Here is a 15,050-nt window from a genome sequence, read left to right on the forward strand (position 1 = left end):
TATTTATACCTAGGGAACTAGGAATAATACACCTGTTTCGTAGGGATGGCTGGCACAAAGCTGGCATTGCATAGTGGTACTTAATAATTTTTTACCGCACTTTATAGGCTCTTTCCTGCAATTAATGCTAAATAAAATCAACATTTTTCCAACTTGCATTTCTGGCTCTCATTAACTCCCTTCTTGCCATTCACCATCTCCTTCCCTCTCAGTATCTTTTCTTCTTTTGTATTTTTCTAAATTTTTCTTCACTCTTCACTTTTCATAAGCTCCGGTGTGTGGCAGCTTCAAAGAACAGGACCTGCTCTCTAATGGAATTAACTGAGATTTACCAGCCTGGTGCAGGATCGTTCCAAACCATAGGGCTTAGCAAGGGCTACTCCTCCAGATGGAACATGGGCACGTACCCAAGTGCAGGGATGAGCCCCAGAGCCCTGGCACGGGGCTGGGTGGCAGCACCCTCCCCCTCGATTCAAGCCCACAGCTGGGTTGGCAGCAAAGCCACAGAAAACCTACGGAGGACCTGATTTACAGCCGATGGGTGGTAATGCAAAAGGAAGGCTGGAAATTTAGACTATCATCTGCTCAAGTGAATTGATAGATAAATGAACGTGTGAAGCTAAATGCTATTGATGGTGCTGGGAAATGATCTCAGGACAAAACTGGTCCTGAGCTCTGCACTGAATTAATCATCTTTCTCTGTTTTTTAGGAAGGAGAAACTTCAAGGACTTGCAGCGACGGGTGAAAATGTCCCCAGTTTGGTTGATACTTTCTCTGTTACTTCACTTGATCAGGCAATTTTTCTTTCCACTGCATCCCACCCCCCTGCCCCAAATTACTTCTATTAATTCCAACCCCCCGCAAAAAAGAGGGAGAATTTTTGCCTTCATTAATCCTCCTCCCCCCCTCCCCTTCTGATTTTAAAATTGCAGATTTTCTGGCTTTTTTTTCTATTCTTTTAAACAAAAAACTCCTGATTTTTCACACTGAAAAACATTTTGGATGAAACACTCTCAGAATCTCCTGCCCCAAAATGCATATGTTTATTCCTAATGCCACTGAAATTATTTAATGCATTTAATATTTGTTTAAGTAGATAAAGTGAGCTGGGAGAGTAATTAAAAGGCAGGGTTCTCCCTGTGCCAGTGAGCCTCAGGTGAGAAACTGGCCCGTAACCTCAAAGGCAGGAGAGGTTCAGCTCCAAGAATATGCACCATGAAGCCTGAAACCAAAGTCACCCAGGGCACTTTGCGATGGCGTGGGGAGCCCTTCTGAGCCTTGCATTCATCGCATCGAGAGGTTTTTTTCTTTTTTAATCAAGAGCAGTTGCAAACATGCCTCAGATCGCAGGACGGCTTTATCTGCCATCTCGTTCAGATGTGGGGAGGGTGGGGGGAAATAGGACCCACATGTTATCAGCTGATATATGAAATAGAGAGAGGATTATTAAGGAGGATAAAGGCCACAAGGAAAGAGGAGCCATGCCTGCTGCTGAGACCCATCTCTCCCTCCAAGCCTACGCTCCCTCCTCTCCCTTTTCCTTACAAACTCCAGTTAAATGATGAAAAGGCTGGTGTCAGGGCTTCAGGATTTATGTGGATAACGGCGCAGTGAGGCCTGGCATTAGAGAATTGGATCCACGTGTTGCTCCTGCAGGATGATCTATGGACAGGTTTCTGGGGATCAGCAGAAAAGTGAAATATGACGGCGGCTCTCCGGCTGGCTCTAATCTCGCCCCACTCCCATGTCCCCAACCTGCCGGCAGTTCCTCCCAGCTGTCTGCCAGCCCACGTGCCCTGCACCACCTCAATTACTTCTCTGTGGCTCGTGGGTGCTCCTCTGGAGTGGCCCATCCATGAAGAGTGGCTCAGGAGCACCAGCCAGGGCCAGGCATCCCGGGATGCTGCAGCCCGGCGCGGGCTGGACCCGATGGAGAGGTCAGGAGGCTGCGCAGTGCCCCGGGGTCAGACTGTTTTGAGCTTTTGCAGGGGCTGCGGAGTTTCACCCAGCAGCTCTGACAAGGGCTGAATGCATTTCCACAATATTTCTGGGAGCAAATCGGCAGCCGTGCCCCGGCACAACCACAGCCTCTCGTTTGCAGAAGCCTATCCAGCCAAGTGCATCGGGGAAGGGGGCAGGTTTGGTGTCAGCATCTCCGGTGGTGCCCAGGTTTGGTAGCAAGTCTCCCCACCATCCATTCATCCTGGAGGAGAAAAGAAGGGAAGACAAGCTTGCGGTTGCACCATCCACACAGGAGGGTGGGAAGACAGCCTGGGTCAGCCCCCTCCCACTCCCCGTGACTCCTGGTGGGACTGCAGGTGCTTGCTCGGCTCGCTGCACAAGGAGCTGTTGCGCAACTGCTGTTTTTTCCCTGGTGGGCTGGATTCAGACCTGCGGTGCAAGGCAGCGTGTCATGCCCCAGGACCTGTTTCCCTGCAGGCTGTGGTCCTCCTCGTGCGAGTCTGCTCATTAAATGCACACCTCCACACATCCATAGCCGAGGAGGCAGCAGGTGGTTATTATATCTCTGGAATCAACCTAGACATAATATTAATAATTTAATATTCCCCTGTATATAACATTTCTCTTGCCTCCCACATAGCCCAAGTAAAGGGTTAGAGATTTGCCTCAATATTATCTCGGTGTTTTTCTCCTCTGAGCTTTAACCTTTCCAGATTTTCCCATTAAAACACCTGGAGGGAAAAAAAAGAAACAAGACCTTGTCAAAAAATAGGAACCTCTAAACCTTCATTAGAGTGGGTTCCCCCAGCACTGGATTTGGGATATAAGTGGTTGCAGCGGCTTCTTTGAAGTCTGTCATTACTGAAACAGTCCTCTTCCTCCTTCTCTTCTTCAGGTTAAGGCACCCACGTGGGTCAATCCGTCCTTGCTACCGTCCCCTCGTCTGTCTGTCCCGGGCCACTGCACTCCTACAAGATGATGGGTGCCATGAGCTGGAGTGAGCATCCCAGGGTTGGTGGCAGGAAAGTGCGTCTCTTAAGGCCTTTGCACGCCATAATCCTATTTATACCTTCTGGTCGAGTGGTCGCCTTCCTCGTGAGGGCAGATGACTGGTGACTCCTGCTTGACTACAACATGAGCTGTCCCAGGGTCGCCCAGTGATCGACAGTCATTCTCTGTGTCAGTCATTCCCCTTTCTGTGCGTGTGCACTCTGTTATTCCTTGCTGAATGAAATGCTTTGCGTTTGTCTTTGCTGAACTGTCTTTGAGAGTTTTTTCAGGCTCTGGCTCCAATTTTTTCAAGATCAAGCTAAAGGCCTGATTTTGGCATTGCTATTGTAGGAATTGTCTTGCTTGGACTCTGTGTGAGTTTCTCCATCTTCAAAATAGGGCTGACACTAATTGCCCATTTGCAATGCATTTCCAGACGCGTGGCTGTAAAGTGCTATATGAAAAAACAGGCATTGTTATTATGAAACCTTCAGGAAAAAAAATTAATAGATTCATATAACTCCACGGTCATTAAAACAAACCTTATGTGGATGGAAGAGACCAGAACTGAATAAACCTTGAGCAAACACAGCCTTTCACAATGAAACACAAACTGGTTTTAATCAGCAGTGCCAAATAAGTTTTATTTTCCGAGGTTTCTTTTTCCCCCATCTCCTTCTTTCAATACTAGCAGTTGCAGAAGAGCACATTGGCCTGACGAAAAGAGAGGAACCTTGCCCGACTCCTGGTCTTAATGAATATCATTTTTAAAAAACAACAACAAAATACTCTGCTTGGGCTGGCCAGGTCTCAAGTTGCTTTCAGCTACACTAGGATCTCAGCCAGCCTTTCTGAGTGTGTTATCCTGTGGTTAGAGCACTGCTATTTGTCCACAGATTTTGGACAAAATTGGGTTTAAGCCCCATCAGATGGTAAGAGATGGCTGACGATCACCTCCTTGCGTTCGCGTCCTTTAGGGAACCCACGCGGCAATTTTTCATTCTGCCTCCCCAAAGCTTCTCCTATGTTTGTTTGGGAGACAGAAATAGCTTTCTGCTAAGAGGATGATGAGGTTACGCATCCTGAGCTGTCACGGTGAGTCAATAGCCTGGAGCGGTGGAGCTGCCTGCAAGGCAAGGAATGGGAAACACCCTCGGAGGGGAGCCCTGTGCTGTCCACCTCATCTCTGCCTGCACTGGGGAACCTCTCTCCAGCAGGACACCTTCCACGCAGGGATGTTCTCATTGCTTTTTAAGTGCCCTGGCTCCTCTATGAGGTTGATGGCTTGATCCTGAAAAGGCCACCATCCCTACCTTTCACCAGCATGAGACAGCCTCCAACTGGAAAAGGACGGGAGGGCTAACTTTCATGACGATAATGACATCTCTCTGTCTCTCTACCCCTTTGCCTCTTTCCTCCATCCAGACTTTAGACTCTCCATGGACCTTGCCACCAGCTGCCTAAAGACTGGGATGCTGGAGGCTGGGGTTGTCAAATACTTACAAATAGTTACCTCTGTACAAATTTGGCCCTGTGCTGATCAATCAGCATCATAGACTTTCCATTTTCATATACACCAGATAACTTCAGCATCCAGGGCAAAAAGCTATTGCAGAAGGTCATGTTGGCATCTAATTCTTGACATGAAAGGTGCTAGCTCTAAATCACTGGTGGTGGGATTCGTCGAGGAGAAGGAAAAGGGAACTTCTGTTCTCACTTAATCTTCATTTCCTCACACTGAATCCAGGGTCATCTCTGGGGTGAAGAAGGTGGAGACTTAGCATCTTGTGAGCTGTCAAGGAGGAAAAGCTGGGAGAAAATGGCCCAGTGATTAGCAGCCTTGCTAATGCACACCTAATTTTTAGTAAAACCTGTGATGTCTACTTGGAGGTTCATTTGTAAGCACTAAATTTAGTGACATGTCTTACAATGATGTATGTGGAGGAGGGCTTTTGGATGATGCATGGGTCAGTCTAATTCCTGCATGGGAAACATCCAGTCTATGCTACTTTCACTGTCTGGAATAAATGAGCACCCTCCTGGTGATGCCATCAGACCATGTGAGCGCCAGCCAGACCTGGAAACGTGCAGATTCTTGGTAGCTGTAGGAGTGTAAGATTGTGTAACTCATTAGCAAAAGTGTGTAACTATTTGCAATCTACTGTTTCCTACTAACAGGTTTTGGTCCAGCTTGGTAATGGTATTTAATCACCTACCTCTTTGTAATTACATTGGTATGTAGGCATTTAATTATATTTTGTCCTCAACTAAGCTAGGTCCATCATTTTTCATTTGTCGCTGGCAAAGACTGTGCACAAAGATGTGTAGTAACTTTTAAGCAACTGCCAGTTCCTGGTGATGCCGAGACCTTCATTTTTCAGATTAGCTGGCTGATGTATAGGTGCTAAAGCTGGTGATCTTGCATTCAAATCTAACCCAGCCTGAGGTTCATAAAAATGGCACAGTCATTGCACTGTCAACAAATACTTTCAAACACTAATGACAGTGCCCTAAAGCAATTTCCTTCTAATGTTGCTTAAGATGACGACAATGACTTGTAAAAGATAGAAACCTCCAGATTCTTTGGCCAGGCGGGATCTCCTGCTGATGCTTTGAGGGTCTGGCACTTGGGTGAGACTTTGCATCCCATCAACACAAAGGATGAGTGAGTGGGTTGTGTCTGGGCAAGGCTGAGGAAGAGACAAGGCGATCGCAGAGACCAAGAGTAGAACTGATGGTATAGCAGTGGGATGAGTTCTGGATTTTGCAAGCAAAAGGCATATTCCTCTATTCATTATTTCTGCACAGACTTTTTTTTTTTAAATTTCATTTTATGGCACTTCTGCAGACACCAGTGCAGGAATACACAGTCCTGTCACTGAGGAAAGGGTAGCAGGCTGCCCTGTCCCCTCCCCAGTTGTCTACGATAGCACTGGGCAGATTCCCCAGCGATGAGAGAAGTACAGTGATGCACACGCGTCTGTTGGGTGGTTGAAGTTCTCAGTAGCTCTCCTGGAGCATGACTAACAAACAGGTGAGCCAAAGAGAAAGATGCAAGAGAGGCACTGCACAAACGCTGAATAAAGGAGAGTCCCCTCGCCAAAAAATGTGCAGCCTGATGAGACGGGGACAGGGCAGGCAGTAGGAGCAGCGTAGCCCAATCCCATACCCTTCCCACTGATTCTCTTCAAGGAGGTCCATCCAGTGCTTTTGAACCACTATGGCTGATAGTCTCACCTGTAGATGTTTCTGCAGATGAAGTCATGAACGCGAAGCACCAGCAGTACATCACCAGAGACAATTCCTTGAGGCAGCCAGTCGCATCAGCCAGTCTCTCCACTGCGTTTGTCACAAATCAAGTTATTACCTGCCACATCCAACGTGACTCTGGCGTTACTCACCATGTTTACTTTCCACCCAACTCCCTGCTGCTGCAGCGCAGAACCAGTCGTGCCAGCTAACGAATGCCATCTAAACAGTGTGGAATGGACTTCTTATGTGCTAGATATGTTAGGTCATGTAAGTCCTTCCCAAGGGGTATAATTAGAGATCGCCACACCCGCCTTACACATGTTGAGCTTGACAAGGCTTGTTGGGCTGCGAACCCCCCAGTAGCACAAGTAAACAGCTTGCAATGAAGTCTGCCCAGAGGGCTGGCTGTTCCATCGCTGCGGCGCATCGCCCGGTGCCAAATTCATGGGCTGGAGACGCCTGCCTGTGGGTTTGCAAAAAACAGTCGTGACAGCCAGCTGGGCGATGCTCTCTGCTCACAACCCATTCCCATTTGCTTGCTGCTTACATGTTGCAACCAACGTGGGCTTGGAGGTGACTTGTAGCACTCTGCTATGAAATATTACTGGGGGCGGGGGAAATAATACCCTTCTCTTTGCACAATTAGTTTGGCCATGAATATTTTCTGTTAAAAAATCAGTCTCTCCAAACTGAAGATATTTTGCTTTTTCCATTGCTGCAGCTTCCTCCCATTTTCCAGTAGCATAAATGGAAATGGAATTTTTTTTTTTTAACTTTAGATTCTTATTTTGTGAAAAGACAAAAAAAACCTCGAAGAGGTAAATGCATCTGGCAAAACCTTCACTTACTAAAAAAAGAAGTAATCCAGCTTGGAAGGATGTTTCCAAGAGAATATGAGAAAATGTAAGATCAGCTCTATTTGAAAAGGAATTGCCTTCTTCCATTGACAAGTGACAGAGAGGAAACCGTTGTTCTTATTTAAACATAGCCCAAACCTGCAGCGTATAAACTTCTGTTGGTCTCAGGCTTGTGGTCCCTGTTTCTTTTTGCTTTTCATCTTCAAATCTGTTTTTTTTTTTTCCCCTTTTACTGTCATGCCTGACTCCTTTTCTCTCTCATGCAGGAGGTCAGCTTTTCAAAACTGATCTTATGTCATCTTACATCCAGAGTCAGCGTCCTTGCATCAAAATAGCCCAGCATCATTAGGATATTTCAGCGCAGAGAAGCTGCTGTCTATGAGCTGTTTATGCAACTTTCTCTGAAGTATCATCTCGTCCAGGCCACACAGACGCCTGGGCTGATGCAAGCTTGAATTACCCATGTTTCTAGGTCAAACATCTCAGAAGATCTCTCCAGACAAAAAGCCCACAGCCTTCAAAAGGTGAGGAGGATGCCTCCAGTTAAGCTATCAGAGGGGAAAAAATCCCGTATTTCCTTTTAATTGATTTTTTCAAACTCTGCCCTTCCAAAAAAATAAAATAATACCCAAGGCGCATGTAGGTATGAAGCAGAGCAGGATGTTAAATACGCAACCTACGTCAGCAAGGAGCTTGCTCGTAATCAACCATCCACCTGAAATACCTGGGGGCAAGGAAGGAGGCTGTGGGAACATGTTGCAACAGACTGAAGCCATCTCGGAGGAGAGCTGCCACACAAACGGCGAGGCGGAAGGGTGCCTTCAGAAGCCACTTGTTAAACGTCTCCTGTTTGATCCCCACGTAACAGCACGCCAGCAGCAGGACGAAAATGTTAATTCCAAGAGAAGTCCCCCCTCCTCACTCCAGCAGGTTTATTATCCTAATTGACTTACGGCACTCGGTTCTAAATTAGCCTGCTTGGAAATGTGATCGGCACCAGTAATTTTCCACTTTATGACATACTTTATAATAAATAATTTAAAAAATCATAAATAGCAGTAGTATTAGATCACTGGCTCTCATGAACTAGCCTTAGTTTAAAGTATGGTGTAGAAAAGAGGGTTTTTTTGATGATGCATCCTTAAAAACCGTGTCTGTGTTACTCTTTTGCCGTAATTAAATTATTGCTTATAAGAACTTTTGCTTGGTCAAAAAGAGAAAAAAACCCCAATTATAATAATTCCACTTCAGTGTTTTCCATAAGCTCCTAGCCAAGTTGGCCAATAACTAAGGCAAAGAGCAGGGAAAAAAAAGGTATGTATTGTATACTCACTTAAAACTTGGCTAGAAATGACCTTTTATTGTCTAATTTTTTTTTCCATGCCCAGCTTGGCTACTTGAGGCAAACTCATTGCCAAGTTTCTATAATGTGTTATTTTCCTATGTGTTATATGTTCAAAAACATTTTTAAAAGCTGCCCTCCAAGTGTTGTACAAAGGTTTTGCATGGACAAGGCCAGAGGACCCTGGGTTTGATAGCGGTACCAATGAAGATGCTGGCGTTCAAAACCAAAATGTTTTGCTTGCTTTTTTTTTTTTTTTTTTTTTCCCTTTTTTTCCCCCCCTGTCCTGTTCCCCATGCAGCCCAACATGGCAAGATCTCCAAATGGGCTGTGCTAACAAACGCAGCTGAAGACAGCCATGTGATGTTAATATAAACCTCCTCTGTCAGCTTGGAGAGGCACCAGGAAATCTCCCCAGGAATGCTTTTTGCAGCGCCTGTCTCTGCTCGGTGCCACGCGGTGGCATTTGTCAGGCGCACTCAGCCGCGGCTCTCCGGAGGGCGCGGACCCTTTTCCCTCTGTCTGGGTCACTGTTACATGTGTTGTGTTGTGTCTGAGCACATCGATGACTTTTTAATTTAAAAAAGAAAAAAAAAAAAAAAAAAGGAAGCGATTTTGGGTTACAAAAACCAACCCCCAAACCAGTTCCTGTCATTCTGGCTCATCCATAAGGCTCTGACCATGGCATAAGTGATACTTGAGTCACGATAAAATAAGAACTGAACCTCTCTTTACATTCAAGGGTAATTTCTCTTTGAGTCCCTCATTAAAAACACCGCACTGGAATAAATATAAAGACCAGGGGCTCAGGCATATTCTTATTTGGGATCATTTCGTTTTAGAAAGGAAGAAAAATAATTTTAAAGTTTGATGCAATTTCTTTTGTGGTCGTGCAGTTTAAGTTTGCATTTCACTGCGTTTGCCTCAGAGACATGTTTAATTTCTTTCTTTTTTTATATTTAATTTCATTTTCTGGTTTTTATGAAGTCCCGCAATGGTTTTTTTGTGGTGAGCTGCCATGGTGTTACCAATGCATCTGAAATATTACAGGCAGAAAGACAGCCACTTGAAAGCAATAATGAAGGCAAGTCTGTCCTAGCTTTTATTTCCTATATGTATTTTGTCCTATATAAAGTTATACAAGGGGTAAAGCTTTCAGACATCCTGATCCTGCAACTGCTTTTAAACATATTTAATTTTATTATGCAGTGGCACAAGTTGAATACATCTATAATACAGAGATGTAAGCTCTAGCTTTTGAACATAATTTAGAAATCCAGCTACGGAAAAGCAAATAAAAGTGCAATTTTCAATGTCGTACGAGTTTCCTCTCTGCATTTTGTGTTACCAAACATCTTTTAAAACCCTACCCCAAGTGATTTAGGAGCAAAAGCCCCACTATCAGAGACAGGAGCCTAAATCAGTCAAATGTGGCAGAAGGTGATTATATTCCTGATGGGGCCTTTTCCATTTTATGGATCATCCTATTTTCACGTGTTTATTTTCACTCTGATGTAGATGGACTCACTCTTCATTAGCATGTTGGTAACCGAGCGCGTATTTAACTCTGCTATGTGCACTGCTGGCATTTGTTGGGTTACTTAAATGTAGGTCAAATCAGAGAGGGCTTGGAAGAAAAGTGGAGACAAAATTGAGAGAGGAAAGGTGGTGTGCAGCACGATGCACACAGATGGCTTATTATCACTAGGACCATGTGGCAGAATCCAAACTCATCTGACAGTCTGTTTTCATGATACAAAACTCTTTCAGGGACTGCTGAATCTCTGAAAGTATCTGGGTGCATTCTGCATGATGTTCACACTTCACTGACCTCGCAGAAGCCTTGGAGAAGTTGCAGTTTCAAATCTAGTTTTGCAAACTAAGAGGTTTAGTGCAGTGCTTGTGGTGGGATGGAGATCCCACCAAACATTTTGGTGTTTGCCAGGTCTCTCAAGCCAGACTCACCAGGTTTCTATAGGTCTCCAGAGACCAGATGGACATTTTGTGGGTCCCACCTTGCCTGGCATCTCTGCAGGAGTGAAAGTAACTCAACAGAAGCTCTTCTCCGTGGATTGGTCCTTACCTTTCTCCTGCTCAAAGACTACGCAGAAAGCAAGAATCAAATGACTGAAGGATTTACGTTGGAACTAGATCCCCATGGATCAGAACATGAATAACACCTCCATCCCCTCCCAAATCTTCCAGGCCTGACCTTTCACAATCTCCATTTCCTGACCAATGACTCCAAAGAAAATAGAGCTGCTAGTTGGTATTTAATGGAAATCTGCGCAAAACTTGTCAAAATACACCACCATGCCTGTCAGATGCCTGGGACAAGACCTCTACAGTAGTTTCCAGAAACCCAGTGCAATTACTTACATTTTAAATTATCTTTAATTGTCGCATGTGAGCTACAGAAACATTTTTCCCCACTCTGAAGCAAGACCTCGCTATTAAGAGTCACCCCATAATTGCGGCTTTAATAGGGGGACCGCAGCAGGTCAGCTGCGAAGGTTAGCGCAGGGCGCAGCAAGGCGAGAGCGGCTGCTGAACGCCAGTAAGTGGAAGTGACACATCACAATAGTCCCATCAATTATGTAGGGGCAGTTTGGAGCGTAAACTTTTTAGTGAATCTAATTACCTCGCCAGATGTTTTAATCCAATCTCCTTGCCCCTCCTCTGCCATCAAATACTATGCTGTTTTTTGAGTCCCTGATATGAAAAAGTCACCTTAACTATAGAATCTAGAATAAACTTGTTGCGTTTTTTTTGCAGGAACTGAGCATCCTTTTGCTATCATCTGAGAGATTATTCAGGTTCATGTGTGACTCAGTACTCGTGGGATTGCACTGAATCAGAATGAATGCGCTCATGAATTGATAAGGGTGTCATGAAGGGTGCAAGACTGATGAAAAATAGATGAGATGGTGTAAATATGCTCAAGAGCTGAATGACAACTGTTAGCCCGGCAATGCCGAATTTAAGCAGGCCCTGTCAATAGCATTAGAGATGCTGCACCAGATTTTCCAAGGCTGCTTGCAAATTGACCTAATGTTCCTGTTGACACAAAACCTTGAAAGCGCAGCTAAAAGCGGCATTGCTGAACACTCCTGAGTTGCTCACAGATTGCCGTCAGAAGTGAGCATGAAAGAAAATACTTGCCTATGCATCCAGGAGAGGGGAAAATAGTGAATTAACTGTGCACACAAATGCATGATATTACCTTCCAGAAGCGTAGAGCAGAGAAGGAACCTGCCAGCATTGGGAGGAGTTTCCTTGTCATTCACTGAACTGTGGTTTTTGGTTTGGTGGGAAATCTGGGTGTGCACATGCAACGTTGATCAGTCTTCAGCCTTGACTGCGGTGCATGGAAAAAATCTCTGTCTTTGACAACTTAAATCCCTAACGTGAAAAAACCCAACTCGAATCAGAGGAGTCTCAAGCTGTTCTTTGTTAGAACTCCAGTTGACCAAGTTGATGGTCTTTATTTTTACCAGCTTATCACATTAATAGTTGCTTTTCTTCACTTCTTGCCCCATCTTGTTCCCCAGTGAGAGAACATTCAGACTTGCACCAGGCAGAATGTTAGTCGCATGCTCTTGGAAGGAAACATGCAGAGCAAACAATGAAACGAGGCTGTTTATAAAGCCTTCAACACATTAGGCAGTGGAGAAGCGCCCAAGTTTCCACGTAAAGGCCTGAATGGACAAGGATGACGTGAAACACATGGAAAATATGGAAAATGTGGAGTAAGTAATAAAATTATAAATAAAACAAATACAATAAATTGGGAATGCAGTTTTACTCATAATGATTTGTGTTCCTAGTAACCCAAGACTCCCTTACCTTTGGAAAATTGCATGTTTTTCCAATGGGGGAGCTGACTGCAGGTAACAGGCCTGACGGGTTATGCGGTGGCTTGGGCCATTGAATGGCTCAAGCGTTCAGCAGGGACTGCTGCAGCCTTGCATAAGCCCCTTCCTCTGACAATGACTTGCATCATCATCTTAGGAAAAATCACTTAATCAAGTGGGGGTTAGTGTTAGTGCAGGAATTTTGGCCAGAAATGAATCTTGGCTTGTTCTGGGTAGAGAAGTTTGCCTGATGGAGTTACCCAGATGCATTGCGCTAGGTTTGCTTTCCCCGCCCCGAGTTTTCTTGGTTACCAGTGCCTGCACTTCCCTCCGTGAGTGTGCTCTCCCAGTGCTACCCTGTGGATGTACTGGTGGGATGGGCACTCCAGTTTGTCATTGCCATGAAAGTTGGCAGGTACTTCTGGATCTCATACTGTGGGGTTGCCTGCAAAACCTCTGCTTTTATAAAACACTCATACAGAGGCTGTCTTTAGCAAGTTCAGTATCTTTTCAGCTCCAGAAAGGAATGCTCAAAAGCTAACTCTGAAAAAAATAAAAAAGTGCTTGTTTGCTTTAACCACTGCTGGTGCTTTATCGTTAGATTAACAATAGATAGAGTTATAGAATAAGCTTATCAAATACATGAAATATGGCTTGTATTGGTAACTAGTCAAAGGGCTGTTGGAGCCCAGGAGCCAGCACGGTTAAGGGCACCTGTAGCAAAAGCCAATAGGACAGAAAAAGTAATGGAGCTGGACTCAGCTGCCTCTGACCCTTTGTCCCAATTAATTAGGTACCAATTTTGACGTAGTCTGTTGGGAATGGCTTTGGCACACAAGAATAAGGCTTAAATTCATGATTTTCAGATGGAAGAATTTATATCCAAATGGACCATCTAAAAGGGCAGCAGAAGCCCAGAGGAGTGAAGCAACGTGCCCAAAGTCATTATGAGAACCAAAGTGTGCACACAAAGCACAGTGCCATGGTCTGAGAAAATTAAATGCTGAGTTATATGAAACTGTCCCTTTGCTGTTGTCAACAGCTTGGAAAAGTTTCCTTTGATACCACTGTGATGACTTGTTTTGCTGCGCTAGCAATAAAAGAGAAAAAAGGGGAGAGGGGAGTACAAGCAGTGTATGAATTGCAGCTATTCTTCAAGGTGAAAGATCTGAATTTCCATTTCCCTGTGCCATTAGGACTGATACGGGTCTGACTGGCCAGTATATGGTGAAAAAGTCCCTCCGTGTGCCAGTATTGAAAACTGTTTGTGCATTAGTTGGAGTCTTTGCCAGTGAAATAATATCGTCCCCTTTGTTTATTATATTGAAACTCGATAAAAGAAAGTGTCGGAGGGGGAAAAAAATAAGTTTGCGGTGTGAAATGAATGTTCTCGTCTGGGCTCCAGGATGCAGCCGTGAGTAACGTCTGTGGCATCGCTGGGCGACCTACTGCAAAAAATAAGTTATTGTGCTGCAGCTGTAATCTGGGGGTTTGCTGGGAGAGGGACAGCCCGTGTTTTGCCAAGGGACCGCCACGCTCCATCAGTTGTGGGGCCTGTCCCTTTTCAGGGGCATTGCCTCCTGGGGTGATGGGGGTGGCATAGACTCTGTAAGTAACTCAAGTCCAGATCTAGATGCTCCACACTGTTATTCCCGAAAAAGGCAGACCCATGCAAGCTTGTTCTGAAGCCCAGCATTATCTCGGTGCCTCAGCACTCAGAATAGATGCTATTCCCCCCATTCTTTTTCTGAAGAAGTGACTACATGTTGGAGATATTTCTGGATCAAAAGCTAGCTTTGCTGCATTGAAAATTAGCAGGAAAGACCCCAACCAAATGAAGTGTCCTTTTCAAATGAGAAAGCTAGATGCTGTGTGCTGTCAATGTGCTTGCAAGTTGATGGAACCCCTTTACAATACAGTGGCAAGGAATTCCTTTAAATTACAAAATCAAAGCAAAGCCAAAACAAAACCAAACAACCCCCTCCAAGCCCAAAAGGTCCCTGTACAAAAAAAGGCTATAAAAAAATCTCACATGGCTGAAATGCTGCGAGATTCCAAAAGTATTAAGCAACATCAATTTGTAAGGGGGAGGAAAAGTATTAGTCAGATTATAGATGCTTTGGGCCAGTCCTCACAATTTTATTTCACATCTGTAAGTGTTAGCACTGAGGGCTCTCACTCTGTGACAGGGGACCTAGGTGTTAATTCAATAGGAACTGTAATAATAGCAACAACAACAGCAATAACACCAGTAGAAATATTGGCATCCACCTCACCCAGCTCAGCACACACGCCACTGGACTACCAGACTATATTGATTTTTACCTGGGCAGCTATAATGTGTGACTGCATGGATGAATACAATAAAGCAGAAAGGCAACGGTAGCACAATACGACGTGGCCGTATTGCATTTTCTGGAGCCTGAGCTGGCACAGCTCTGGGAGGGAACAGCTCTTGTATTTCTTTGGGTCGAGGACCAGTGCAGCACCTTCAATATTAATTACCAGCACAGTCTTTCAAGAAATTGTTTTTCCAGAAGAAAGACATTGGCTAAATGAATGAAAATAATAAAGGTTTATTTGAAAATGAGGATCCTTCATGTTTGGTTTTTAGTTTTTAAAACTTGAGAGGGTATTTCAGATCATAGTTTCTGCTGTCTGTGTAACAAGAGCGTTAGAAGCAGCATGGATTTAAGTGAAATTTGAGATTCACATGACTCCAAACCCGGAGTTTTACAAAAGAAGACAATGAACATCCCTCTGCCCCAGCTTACATCATGGCAGTTTGGCAT

The 15,050-nt window shown here is 44.7% G+C and overlaps 1 long non-coding RNA gene across 1 annotated transcript; it reads left to right on the forward strand.

The window, feature by feature from the left end:
• Positions 1-1,094: 1,094 nt before the first annotated feature.
• On the forward strand, positions 1,095-14,705 carry LOC128151266 (uncharacterized). Its single transcript, XR_008238316.1, has 4 exons — positions 1,095-1,964; positions 2,859-2,974; positions 11,180-12,153; positions 13,125-14,705. It is a non-coding gene; the product is annotated as an uncharacterized LOC128151266 (long non-coding RNA).
• The last annotated feature ends 345 nt before the right edge of the window (positions 14,706-15,050 follow it).

This window comes from Harpia harpyja, chromosome 14, assembly GCF_026419915.1.
Source record: "Harpia harpyja isolate bHarHar1 chromosome 14, bHarHar1 primary haplotype, whole genome shotgun sequence".
NCBI lineage: Eukaryota > Metazoa > Chordata > Aves > Accipitriformes > Accipitridae > Harpia > Harpia harpyja.